Source organism: Salmo salar, chromosome ssa01 (assembly GCF_905237065.1).
Source record: "Salmo salar chromosome ssa01, Ssal_v3.1, whole genome shotgun sequence".
Taxonomy (NCBI): Eukaryota; Metazoa; Chordata; class Actinopteri; order Salmoniformes; family Salmonidae; genus Salmo; species Salmo salar.
In genome coordinates this window covers 66,072,008-66,087,091 of record NC_059442.1, presented here as the reverse complement: position 1 = coordinate 66,087,091, position 15,084 = coordinate 66,072,008, and the positions used below count along the sequence as shown (strand labels likewise).

General features: G+C 40.3%; 1 protein-coding gene across 6 annotated transcripts in view; it reads right to left on the bottom strand.

Annotated features, from left to right (window-relative positions):
* The window catches only part of ctbp2a (C-terminal binding protein 2a), a 137,135-nt gene that overhangs the window by 32,953 nt on the left and 89,098 nt on the right, over positions 1 to 15,084 (bottom strand). The gene's annotated exons all lie outside the window — the stretch shown is intronic.

Sequence of the window (15,084 nt, the reverse complement as noted above, 5' to 3'; positions counted from 1 at the left end):
CAGCTTTGCACACTCTTGGCATTCTCTCAACCAGCTTCATGAGGAAGCTGGAATGCATTTCAATTAACAGGTGTGCCTTGTTAAAATTTAATTTGTGTATTAAATGTCTTTCCTTCTTAATGACAATCAGTTTTGTTGTGACAAGGTAGGGGGTATACAGAATATAGCCCTATTTGGTAAAAGACCAAGTCCATATTATGGTAAGGACAGCTCAAATAAGCAAAGAGAAATGACAGTCCATCGTTACTTTAAGACATGAAGGTCAGTAAATGTGGAACATTAAGAACTTTGAACATTTCTTCAAGTGCAGTCGCAAAAACCATCAAGCACCATGATGAAACTGGCTCTCATGAGGACCGCCACAGGAAAGGATGACCCAGAGTTACCTCTGCTGCAGAGGACAATTTCATTCAACTTACCAGCCTCAGAAATTGCAGCCTTAATAAATGCTTCACAGAGTTCAAGTAACAGACACATCTCAACATCAACTGTTCAGAGAAGACCGTGTGAAATCAGGCCTTCATGGTCAAATTACTGCAAAGAAACCACTGCTAAAGGACACCAATAAGAAGAAGAGACTTGCTTGGGCCAAGAAACACGAGCAATGGACATTACACCAGTGGAAATCTGTCCTTTGGTCTGGTGTGTCCAAACTTGAGATTTTTGGCTCCAACTGCCGTGTCTTTGTGAGACGCAGAGTAGGTGCACGGAATATCTCTGCATGTGTGGTTCCCACCGTGAAGCACGGAGGAGGAGGTGTGATGCTGTGGGGGTGATTTGCTGAGGACACTGTCAGTGATTTATTTAGAATTCAAGGCACATTTAACCAGCATGGCTACCACAGCCTTCTGCAGCAATATGCCATCCCATCTGGTTTGCGCTTAGTGGGACTATAATTTGTTTTTCAACAGGACAATGACCCAACACACCTCCAGGCTGTGTAAGGACTATGTGACCAAGAAGGAGAGTGATGGAGTGCTGAATCAGATGACCTGGCCTCCACAATCACCCGACCTCAAACCAATTGAGATGGTTTGGGATGAGTTGGACCGCAGAGTGAAGGAAAAGCAGCCAACAAGTGCTCAGCATATGTGGCAACTCCTTCAAGACTGTTGGAAAAGCATTACAGGTGAAGCTGGTTGAGAGAATGCCAAGAGTGTGCAAAGCTGTCAGGCAAAGGTTGGCTACTTTGAAAAATCTCAAATATATTTAGATTTGTTTAACACTTTTTTGGATACTACATGATTCCATATGTGTTATTGCATAGTTTCAATGTCTTCACTACTATTCTACAATGTAGAAAATTGAAAAAATAGTTAAAAAAAAGAAAAACCCTTGAATGAGTCGGGGTGTCCAAACTTTTGACTGGTACCTTCTGTCTACCAACCCACAATAGTAGAATTTTGTAGACAGAAGGTGCTCTTTGGTAAAAGGGGTAAACTGTTCAACAAAAAGAAAGGAGGACCAAGGCACTCTTCACATAATTAATTAAAATGCCTTTATTTGTATGGCCTTCTTCAGGGAGTACAAAGATATAATACAATGTCCTCTTTTGAACAGCTTTTCCCAATCAACCCTGATTTGAAGAGGGAGTGGTTACAGAATTCATTGGAAAACACCTAGTAAGCAATCAATCAAATGTATTTATAAAGCCCTTCTTACATCAGCTGATGTCTCAAAGTGCTGTACAGAAACCCAGCCTAAAACACAAAACAGCAAGCAATGCAGGTGTAGAAGCATGGTGGCTAGGAAGCAATATTATACACATTAAAAAGTGTTGCAGACATTTCAGTTGCTGTAGTAGGTGACGTGTATAGTGTTGAGTCATCTGCATTTACTCAAAGCCAGTGGCATGTTGTTAGTAAAGATTTTTAAAAGTAAGAGGCCCAGACAGCTCCCCTGTGGAATTCCTGATTGGATAGGCTTCCATTAAAGAACACCCTCTGTGTTCTGTTAGACAGGTAACTCTTTATACACAAGAATCAGTCATTTGTGTAAGTGCTGTGCTTGTTTAATTTCCTTCCCTATAAGCCTGCTGAAAGTCTGTTGTCAATTTGTTCTCTGTAAAATAGCATTGTATCTGATCAAATTTTTTCAAAAGTTTGAGCCAGTTACTATTCTAAGGTAGTAGAATGACTTTTGCTTCCCTCCAGGCCTGAGGGCACACACTTTCTAGTAGGCTTAAATTGAAGATATGACAAATAGGAGTGGCAATATCGTTCACTATTATTCTCAGTAATTTTCTATCCAAGTTGCCAGACCCCGGTGGCTTGTCATTGCTGATAGACAACAATAATTATTTCACCTCTTCCAACACTCACTTCACAGAATTCTAAATTACAATGCTTGTCTTACATAATTTGGTCAGATATACTTGGATGTGTAGTGTCAGCATTTGTTGCTGGCATGTCATGCCTAAGTTTGCTAATCTTGCCAATTAAAAAAATAATTAAAGTAGCTGGCAATGTCAGTGGGTTTTGTGATGAATGAGCTATCTGACTCAATGAATGATGGAGCGGAGTTCGTCTTTTTGCCCAACATTTCATTGAATGTGTTCCAAAGCTTTTTACTATCATTCTTTGTCATATAGCTTTGTTTCATAGTGTAGATTCTTCTTTTTATCCAGTTTAGTCACATGATTTCTCAATTTGCAGTATGTTTGCCAATTGGTTATGCAGTCAGACCTATTTGCCATTTATTTTGCCTCATCCCTCTCAACCATACATTTTTTCAATTCTTCATCAAACCACATGGATTTAACAGTTTTACAGACATTTTCTTAATGGGCACATGCTTATTAGTAACTGGGACAAGCAATTTCATAAATGTGTCAAGTGCAGCATCTGGTTGCTTCTCATTACAAACCACGGACCAACACATTCTTTACATCAACAACATAGGAATCACTACAAAACGTATTGTTTGACCTCTTACACGCTATATCAGGCCCAGCCTTTGGAACTTTTCCTAGATATTAGAGGTCGACCGATTTATGATTTTTCAACGCCGATACCGATTATTCGAGGGCCGGAAAGCCGATACCGATTAATCTGCCGATTTTTTTTTTACATGATTTATTTGTAATAATGACAATTACAACAATACTGAATGAACACTTATTCTAACTTAATATAATACATCAACAAAATCAATTTAGCCTCAAATAAATAATGAAACATGTTCAATTTGGTTTAAATAATGCAAAAACAAAGTGTTGGAGAAGAAAGTAAAAGTGCAATATGTGCCATGTAAAAAAGCTCATGTTTAATTATGAAAGCTGGTGGTTTCTTTTAACATGAGTCTTCAATATTCCCAGGTAAGAAGTTTTAGGTTATAGTTATTATAGGAATTATAGGACTATTTCTCTCTATACGATTTGTATTTCATATACCTTTGACTATTGGATGTTCTTATAGGCACTTTAGTATTGCCAGTGTAACAGTATAGCTTCCATCCCTCTCCTCGCTTCTACCTGGGCTTGAACCAGGAACACATCGACAACAGCCACCCTCGAAGCAGCGTTACCCATGCAGAGCAAGGGAAACAACTACTCCAAGTCTCAGAGCGAGTGACGTTTGAAACGCTATTAGCGCGCACCCGGCTAACTAGCTAGCCATTTCACATCGGTTACACCAGCCTAATCTCGGGAGTTGATAGGCTTGAAGTCATAAACAGTGCAAAGCAATTGCGAAGGGCTGCTGGCAAAACGCACGAAAGTGCTGTTTTGAATGAATGCTTACGAGCCTGCTGCTGCCTACCATCGCTCAGTCAGACTGCTCTATCAAATCATAGACTTAATTATAACATAATAACACAAAGAAATACGAGCCTTAGGTCATTAATATGGTTGAATCCGGAAACTATCATCTCGAAAACAAAAACTTTTTCCTGTCAGTGAAATACGGAACCGTTCCATATTTTATCTAACGGGTGACATCCCTAAGTCTAAATATTCCTGTTACATTGCCCAACCTTCAATGTTATGTCATAATTACATAAAATTCTGGCAAATTAGTTCGTAACGAGCCAGGCGGCCCAAACTGTTGCATATACCCTGACTCTGCGTGCAATGAATGCTAGAGATGTGACACAATTTCATGTTAGCAGGCAATATTAACTAAATATGCAGGTTTAAAAATATATACTTGTGTATTGATTTTAAAGAAAGGCATTGATGTTTATGGTTAGGTACATTGGTGCAACGACAGTTCTTTTTTCGCAAATGCGCTTGCTAAATCAACACCCATTTGGCGAAGTAGGCTATGATTCAATGATTTATTAACAGGCACCACATCGATTATATGCAACGCAGGACACGTTAGATAAACTAGTAATATTATCAACCATGTGTAGTTAACTAGTGATTATGTTAAGATTGATAGTTTTTTTATAAATTTAATGCTAGCTAGCAACTTACCTTGGCTTCTTGCTGCCCTCACGTAACAGGTAGTCAGCCTGCCATGCAGGCTCCTAGTGGAGTGCAATGTAAGGCAGGTGGTTAGAGCGTTGGACTAGTAACTGTAAGGTTGCAAAAACGAATCCCCCCTGAACAAGGCAGTTAACCCCCGTTCCTAGGCCGTCATTGAAAATAGGAATGTGTTCTTAATCTGACTTGCCTAGTTAAATAAAGGTTTAAAAAATAAAAATAACTTTTTTTTATTTTTATTTGTTTTAATTTTTTTTTAAATCGGCAAACCGGTGGCCAAAAATACAGATTACCAATTGCTATGAAAACTTGACATCGGACCCAATTAATCGGCCATTCCGATTAATCGGTCGACCTCTACTAGATATGGCTACTATATTGTGATCACTACATCCGATGGATATGGATACAGCTTTCAAGCAAATTTCTGCAGCATTAGTAAAGATGTGTTCAATACATGATGATTTCATTCCTGTGCTGTTTGTAACTACCATGGTAAGTTGACTGATAACCTGAACCAGGTTGCAGGCACTGGTTACAGTTTGAAGCTTTCTCTTGAGTGGGCAGCTTGATGAAAGCCAGTCAATATTTAAAATCACCCAGAAAATATACCTCTGTTGATATCACATACATTATCAAGCATTTCACACGTTATCCAGATACTGACTGTTAGCACTTCATGGTCTATAGCAGCCTCCCACCAGAATGGGCTTTAGGTGAGGCAGATTAACCTGTAGCCATATTACTTCAACAGTATTTAACATGAGATCCTCTCTAAGCTTTACAGGGATGTGGTTCTGAATATAAATGGCCACACCTCCACCTTCGGCATTTGTGACCCGATTCAGTTAACTAGGCGTATGTTGCAAGTCACGACTTCACAGGAGAGCCGTTTGAACATAAAACATATTTTATCAAAACTCGTTTTTTGGCAGAAATGCCTTCTCGAACATGTGAACTTTCATGTGCCTTAATAACACACTTGTATGCCATCTGTAAATACTAATACAATTGTTAAATAACGAGCCTTGTTGGTTAAGCCACAGAAAAAGTTGGCAACCTTCCCACTAGCTATGATTTAGTTTTTTATGTATTGTGTAGTGTAGCTGCATAAAAATGTTGCTCTCCATTTTCTGTACGATCAAGTTTTGAAATCAGTGGAATTAGAGTATGATAGCTAAAGAGATGGAGAAAACACCAGTTTTCAAACTAGGGGCAACTGTGGTATGGCATTCCTGACAGGGAGATGCATCCATCATGCATGATGATGTATACAGGTTAGATACTCTAGCATTAGCTAGCTACATTTTCAGATATTACACGTTTCTAATTTAGACAGAAAGTGGTTTCATTTCAAGCTAAAGTGTACTGTTAGCTAGCTAGCCTATGTTAGCTGGCTGCTCCCTAGCTGACGTTATTATATGTTTCCCAGAGCTGTTTGCTTTTCTAGTTAGAGCCTAGTGTTAGCTAGCTAACATTGAACCTGGTTGGTTAGTTCCCAGCACTGTGGCATTGATCTTTGTTGTTTAACTAGCTAACGTTAGCTGGTTGGCTCGTTAGCTAACGTTACGTGATGTGTGTACAACACCCGTTGAATATGGCTTGTGTCAGCAAACGTCTGCAAAAAGTGTAATGAAATTGTTGCCAGCAGAGCTGGTTAGGCTGTTTTCATGTTATCCAGAAGTAAACAAATCATCGGCCAGAGCGTCTAGTGTGCGCTCCGAGAGCAAAACGAGGTGGGTGGGGCTAAAACTTAAGAGGGTGTGAATGGGTGTAGACAAAGCAGAGCTCTTCACTAGATACCAAAACATTCAAAGGCGATTTTCTCAAAAGTGAGTTGATCAACTTTCGAAGCAGAATTACTTTCCCATTGTTCCTCAAATGCAGTGTATGATATACCATTTTGTAGCTCTGAGTCTCTACTTTTATCCAATGTAAAAAACACAATTTCAAATTTTGCTACATAAGACCGAATCCAGGTGGTGAGTAACATTTCTGTATTTTCTGTAGATCTTATAACCATGTATTGCTACCACTGTACCATTAAAGATATTATATAAGTGAGTTTCAGAGATCGTCAGAATATGAATGTCATCTGTTACTAGCAAATTATTGATTTCATCAACCTTGTTTCTTAAGCTACATATGTTAACGTGGGCTATTTTTGCACTTTTCTGGGATGCTTGATTGTTTTAATTGCTTTACTGAGAAGCTTAACAGAGGTAGACATGCTCAGGTTATTTATGTTAGTGCAGGGTGAGCTGCACACAGTGGACTTCCTGCTAGTACACACCGCCTAAGTGCTAACAGTATAACTCTGGTTCATAGGCACATGATTACTGTATACAATAGCTGTAGGATCAGCAGAGGCATTCAGGGCAGTAAGAGGAACATAAATTAGGTTAATTACATTGCGTCTTCCAGTGCTCCTGGGATAATGTACATTTGCTGAAGCATTATGACAACTCAGTGAAACAATGGTAGGGATTAAATGAGCTGGGCTTGGGTCTTTGATAAGTCATTGTCTCAACACAGCCTTATAATGCTGTGAAAGGATCCAGGAACCCAAACGATAATGATAATAATACGAGCTTTGTTTTCAGAAGGAATCAAAATTGTCAATAAATGTTACACCCACAGAGCTGCAATAATCGCGTAGCCAGTTATGGAGGGCTAAAAGTCTGCTGAACCGTTCAATACCACGATTTAGGGAGGGCACAGGGCCAAATATTATAGGGTGTTTGTTGGTGTCAAGTAGTGACCCAATCAGTTCTTTAAAATCCATCTTCAGCTGTTCTGAGCATATGTCATTGAATCCCACATGAACTATGATATACTTCATTTCCTGATGCTGGTTTAAAATGTTTGGGAGCAACTTATTGATATCCTGTACTCGTGCTCCTGAATAGCATAACGTTTTTGCTCCAGGGACTGAGGCATTTCTCACCTTTGAGCTGCCCAATACAATGGCCAGAGAAGGGAATTGAGATATCCACCCATTCCCACCATTCACACAATTCGTTGAGCCTTTCACGGGCCCACGAGAAGCAGGATAGGGTACACCCGCTGCTCCCGGCAATAGGTTCAGACCTCAGCAGGCAGTGCCCTGTCAGGAGCTGAACGACAACGACGGCGCTGCTGGAGTCAGCGTAGTTAGAGTTAGCACCGCCGTTGCAGACACAGGCAGTTCCTGCGATGAAGGTACAGGTAGATCAGGCACCAGCGAAGCTATTCCTAATGCCAATCTGCTCGAACCCCTCAGTCACTCCCGTCCGGTTAGCAGTATGCTGCTGCCTTCGGTTTCCACGACTTGTGACATGGGACCAGCAGCTGATTAGAACACTCTTCTTGCTGTTCTCCGTCTACTTCACTACAGGATTGAGGAGGAGAAGCAGATGGAGACCACTTCCTTGGCAAGCAGGTTCCAGGTAGCGCAGGCCTTTCGGATAGGGACAGATGACAAGGGGGGAAACATCCATTAGGCCCGAGCGGCATCCATAGGAGTTGAGAACGACAAAGTTCCAATTTGGGTTTTCCCCATAGGTTCGCGTAGAATTGAGATTTGTTTGCTAAGCATAGCGACCTCATTCCTGTAGTCCTCCGCTAGCAAACAATTACCGCATTTGATCTCCGATTGTCAATATTGTCCCAGACAAGAGCGTAATAAACACAGCTTCTACAGCGCTGGAAATGTTCGTTAGCTATTCCAGGCGAAGCGGGCTCCATTGCAACCTAGCTAGCTATCTAGCTCGCTAGTTGGTAGCAGGTGTTGACACAGATATCCAAGTTCTTGAGTTCCTAAGTTTTCAGTGTCGAGTCGTTGTCTCCCGACAGCAGCTGTGTTCATTGCAACATTCACTCAATGCACTCTACGTTTTTAAAAAGTGCAGGTCAAGCCATTCCATCAGAATGTGTTATCGGACAGCTAGATATACCTACTTACATTTTAATAGCTAATAGATTGCATTTGTTAAAATATGAGACATAATAATTGTAATCAGAAGACACTATTAAAATGTAAATATTATTGGTAACAGAATAAATAGCAGAAGAATAACTGTAATAATAACTGAAATAATGCTGTAATTGAAAATTGTACACCCAATGTAGGCCCCTTTAAGAGCTAGAATAGATGTTGTACCCTATGTTGTGATTCTTACCAAATATGTTGTCTTTTCACAATATTCAAATCATTAGCCAACAGTTAACTAAAAACAAGAGTTTCTATTGTACAAATTCAGGTAGGATCTCCCCCTTTCGTTCCATCTACTTCCGTTTAAAAAAATGTTGCAACAGAATCGGCGTAATGAATTCGCCCCTACACATCATCATCTTCTCTATTTTGTACCACCAATGTGAAGGGTTATGGCAGGGGAAACAGTGTTGCAGTAATCTAATGTGTGGTGTGGGAATAATGACATGTGAACCTGGGGAGCTTTGTGTTTACATTTCCCTAAAAAAGGGAACCGGAACACGGAATTCAAGCGAACCAAACTCAGACCACCTCTCGAAATGGTCTCAGTTCGGTTCACTTCGGGGGCTCTTTTTAGGGTTCTGAGTTCCTTTGGAATGTGTTCACACTGCAAAGATTGGCTGAAAGTGACCAATTGTGAAAACACCATTAGCTGCCTAGGGACTGAATGAGGTGTGCATAACTATAACGGTGCAAACGTGGCAAAGGCCATCGCGTTGAATGACTGAACCAGATTCCAATGTTTTGGACACAGGCTGCACCTTGTAATCGGTAGGCTACGTGTTACATATTTTTTAAGCGACTTTGACTTAATTTCTATTATAATAATGATTGAGCCTACTTGTACATAGTTACACAATCATAAGCTTCCTATTCCAACTGCAGCCTATGGCTGCCTGGAAAGTAATTAACTTAGGTTATTTAATAACTCATAATGGCAAAAAAGGAAATAGTAACTCAATGTTATTAAATAATTAATTAATTAGTGCTGTGCTTATAGCACACTACACTGAGTATACCCCTGCTTTTTTGAGTTCTATGCCATAGACCAGGGTTCCCCAGGTTTTTTTTGTTGGAGATAAAAGACTGTAACAAGACCAGGAAATCGGCTCCAAGTGATTTTAATTTTGGAAATCTGTTCCCAAGAATTCACGCATAATAGAGAGACACATGTGAGCAAAATTTGAAATTATGTTTTATTCAAATATTATACAGTATATGTTTGGGCTAATTTTGGTAAATTTTCAGTCTACAAATGATTTGTAATTATGTTCCGGCCCTATGACCAGCCGCTCAATAAATAAAATTGGCCCGTGGCTAAATCTATTTGATGATCCCTGCCATAGACTGACCAGGTGAATGCTATGAACCCTTATTGATGTCACTTGTTAAATCCACTTCAAATCAGTGTAGATGAAGGAGAGGCTACATGCTAAAGAAGGACTTTTAAGACTTGAGACAACTGAGACATAGATTGTGTACAGTGCATTTGGAAAGTATTCAGACCCTTTCCCCTTTTCCCACATTTTGTTACGTTACAGCTTTATTCTAAAACGGATAAAGTAAAAATCCACAATCTAAGCACAATACCCCATAAGGACAAAGCAAAAACTTATTTACGTAAGGAATTGTCCGTAGAGCTCCAAAACAGGATTGTCTCGAGGCACATGGGTACCAAAACATTTCTGCAGCATTGAAGATCCCAAGAACACAGTGGCCTTCATCATTCTTAAATGGAATACGTTTTGAACCACCAAGACTCTTCCTAGAGCTGGCCACCTGGCCAAACTGAACAATCAGGGGAGTAGGGCCTTGGTCAGGCAGGTGATCAAGAACCCGATGGTCACTCGGACAGAGCTTCAGAGTTCCTCTGTGGAGATGGGAGAACCTTCTAGAAGGACAGCCATCTCTGCAGCACTCCACCAAATCAATCCTTTATGGTTGAATGGCCAGAACGAACCTACTCCTCAGTAAAAGGCACATGACAGCCCACTTGGAGTTTACAAAAGGCACCTAAAGGACTCTGACTATGAGAAACAAGATTATCTGGTCTGATGAAACAAAGATTGAACTCTTTGGCCTGAATGCCATGCGTCAAGTCTGGAGGAAACCTGGCACCATCCTTACGGTGAAGCATGGTGGTGGCAGCATCATGCTGTTGGGATGTTTTTCAGCACCAGGGACTAGTAGACTAGTCAGGATCGAGGGAAAGATGAACGAGGCAAAGTACAGAGAAATCCTTGATAAAAACCTGCTCCAGACCGCTCAGGACCTCAGGCTCGTGCGAAGGTTCACCTTCAACCAGGACAATGACCCTAAGCACACAGCCAAGACAACGCAGGAGTGGCTTCGGGACAAGTCTCTGAATGCCCTTGAGTGGCCCAGGCAGAGCCCGGACTTGAACTCAATTGAACATCTCTGGAGAGACCTGAAAATAGCTGTGCAGCGATGCTCCTCATCCAACCTGACAGAGCTTGAGAGTATCTGCAGAGAAGAATGGGAGGAAATACAGATACAGAATACTCAAGGCTGTAATCGCTGCTAAAGGTGCTCCAACAAAGTACTGAATAAAGGGTCTGTAAATGTGATATTTTTTCATTTATTTTATACATTTGCAAAAATGCTTTGTCATTATAGGGTATTGTGTGTAGATTGATGAGGATTTAAAAAAAATCCATTTTAGAATAAGCCTGTAACGTAACAAAATGTGGAAAAAGTCAAGGGGTCTGAATACCTTCCGAATACACTGTGTGTGCGCCATTCAGAATGTGAATGGGCAATACAAAAGACTTGTGCCTTTGAACAGGGTATGGTAGTAGGAGCCGGTTTGTGTCAAGAACTGCAACGCTGCTGGGTTTTTCACACTCAACAGAATACAGTGTGTATCAAGAATGGCCCACCACCCAAAGGACATCCAGTCAACTTGACAAAACTGTGTGAAGCATTTGAGTCAACATGGACCGGCATCTCTGTGGAATTTCTTTTGACACCTTGTAGAGTCCATGCCCCGATGAATTGAGGTTATTCTGAGGGCGGGGACTCAATATTAGGAAGTTTTTTATAATATTACGAAGATGGGAAGATGCTCCCGAGTGGCGCAGTGGTCTAAGGCACTGCATCTCAGTGCAAGAGGCATCACTACAGTACCTGAGTCCCATAGGGTGGCGCACAATTGGCCCAGCACCGTGCCTCATTGTAAATAAGAATTTGTTCTTAACTGACTTTCCTAGTTAAATAAAGGTTAAATAAAATCAAAAATATATATATATTTTTTATGATGTTTGGTATACTCAGTGTATATTTTGATGATCATGTTAAAAAAAGTATGTTTGTTAATATGTATGTGTAATAATCCTACCTATTATCATATGTATAACAATGTTGGAAAATATTTGTATTCAGTTAGCACAGTATGTATTCGTTCATATGATCTCATTTTAGAAGTGATGTAATCTACCCTGAGATTTGTTTTAACCATGTCTGACTGAATTACCAAGTTTTCACCCAAGTGTTTGAAAATCGCAATTCATAATCGCAATTAGAACATCTGGCCATAAAATCGCAATGAGATATTTTGTCCAAATCGTGTAGCCCTAGGTGTTACTAATGAACATATTGAGGCTATTGGCATATCATATCTAAATATTTATATAGGCTTACTAACTATGAAGACGGTACAGAGGAACAGCTCAAATGGTTGAGATATTCCCTATATCATGTTGTCAAATGTCAGAAATTATACTCAGACATACTCCATGTGTCACGGGTGTCGTAAGGATTAGACCAAAACGCAGCGGGAATGTGTATACTCATCTTCTTTTTAATAGGCAGAAAGAAGGAAAACCGAAACAAAACACACGTATACAAAAACAACGACGATAACAGTCTTGTCAGGCACACAGCAAAACAAAAAAACAACTACCCACAAAATCCTATAGATAACACCCCTTTTAAATAGGACCTTCAATTAGAAGCAACTAGGAGCAGCTGCTTCCAATTGAAGGTCAACCCAACAAACACCACATAGAAATAGACATACTAGAACATAACCCAACAAACCCCGAAACACTCTAAACAAACACCCCTCTTAAAACAGAACATAGCCCAACAAACCCCGAAACACTCTAAACAAACACACCCCTGCCACGTCCTGACCAAACTACAATAACCAATAACCCCTTATACTGGTCAGGACGTGACACCATGCAACCAAAATAACGGTTGACTCTGACGATTTCTACAATGCAAAATTATATTAACTCCTGCTCTCAAAAAGGGCACAATGCCATTATTGCTCCGTGGTCATATTTCAACACGAGGTGACTAAAATCTAATTATTATGACTCTCCTCTAGCTCGCAGTATTAGCTCAAGCACCCTTTTTTCAACACAGTGCCATAAAATGCAAATTCTCAGCCATTTCCACCAGTCCCCACTCCAGTGAAACCTTTCCTCCGCTCCTTAAAAGAAAAGATAATCTTTCTGTGATTATGACCAAACCCCTGTTGCCTAGCAACACACAATTAAGGAATATGCTTTCAGAGAGGCTTTGCAGGCGTCCATTAACAGATGGAATTACCAAAGCAACAAATGTCAGCCGCATGCACATGAATTTGTTGTACTGAGTGTGTGTTTAACATGAGGAAACCCTTGTGTGCCAAAGCGAACGAGGGTGAGCTAGTGTCATGGCTGCAGATTTTTACAGCAGAGAACGATAACTAAACAGAAAGGGTCCTTTAGATGTAAACAGAAGTACCATCTTTCCCCCCCACCCCCCTGAGACTAGACAGACTTCATAAATCCATTTGTTCTCAATCTGTAGGGGAGCTGTCGGAGCCAATGGTTATAGCTCTAGTACTGGGGGAATCCAAAGATGTCAGCCTAGTCCATAAATAATGGAGTGAATCTGTAGATTAGCAGTGTTGTAAAAGGAGGATCTAAAGGACTAAACCCCTTTTGCTTCTCATTCCAGTTACTCAGAGAAAAGAAACAATTGCTGATCGGTGATCATCACATTCATTTGATTTCAGCAGCACAGCTAGAATGTTGTCCAACCCGATGGATGCTGTCCAATAGCATTATTATTGAACAACTTTGATGATGAATCAGACTTGTTGAAATCATAGCTAGTGCTGGTAATTTCTCACATTTTCCACATTTCTGTAGCACCAACATTAGAGAGCTACAGTAAACAATATAGTTAATTTCAACATTCCCTACAATGGACACTGCTGCACCTGAACAGAGACAATAACAGTGTATGCAACACTACACATAATGTACTGCTCCAGGCTACTTCAATGCACTATAAGCAGAATGATGCTGTGATGATGCTGCAACCAATATTACATAACCCTTCCCACCAGGCCATCAGCCCTGAAGATTATGCTCTGTGTGGATAAGCATGTGGACAATTATGCCTTTGCTCTGTGTGGACAAGCTTCAAATGCCTACAGATGAGGTGAAGGGCAAGGAATACAGCTCCAAAGCAAAAACAGCTCTCTCTTTCTTTCTCTCTCCCACACACACACGCACAGACAGACACACCCAATGCAATGCACACAAGCACACATGCACGTATAAACTCAAGGCTCCAATTCTCCCACATTTAACTGTGACCATGGAATACTGCCCACCCAGATTGGTTGGACAAATACAACTACTGACAGGCTGTTTCTGCTTTAAAAGCAGCGTTACCTCAGATAGATGACAGCTCACATCGTACCACATCACATTGTCCTTGCCCACTCCCACCCTCCATCTTGGTCATCACAACCATTATGTGTGGCAAAAAAACTAACAATACAGAGAACAGCATGCATCTCAAAGAGCGCAAAGATGACTGACAGTACACATGAGTGTCTAAAACACAATTCAGAAAGAGGTAGGTAGGGCTACTCTCAGAGCTTTTCAACAGGGACTCTGTCATTTTAGGATCACAACAGCTGACTATAAATAATTAGGGCATGGGGAGGATTAAAGGCTCACATTGTTAAAAAGTTATGCTTTTAGGCCATTAAGCCATTCATACAAAAAAATGTATCTCAAATATGGATATACTGTTACTAAAGCCATTCACGGAAGATATGGTAACTCTTAAGGATCGAAACCTTTTTTCAATGTTTGCCTAAAATGGCATACCCAAATCTAACTGCCTGTAGCTCAGGACCTGAAGCAAGGATATGCATATTCTTGATACCATTTGAAAGGAAACACTTTGAAGTTTGTGGAAATGTGAAATTAATGTAGGAGAATATAACACATTAGATCTGGTAAAAGATAAAAACGTTTTTTGTATGATCATCTTTGAAATGCAAGAGAAAGGCCGTAATGTACTATGCCAGGTCAGGCGCAATTTAAATGTTGGCCACTAGATGGCAGAAGTGTATGGGTAAAGTTTTAGACGGATTCAATGAAACATTGCATTTCTGTTCAAAATGTTGCATCAAGACTGCCCAAATGTGCCTAATTGGTTTATTAATAAATTTTCAAGTTCATAACTGTGCACTCTCCTCAAACAATTGCACGGTATTCTTTCACTGCAATAGCAACTGTAAATTGGACACTGCAGTTAGATTAACAAGAATTTAAGTGTTCTGCCCATATCATATATGTCTATGTCCTGGGAAATGTTCTTGTTACTTACAACCTCATGCTAATCACATTAGTCTACGTTAGCTCAACTG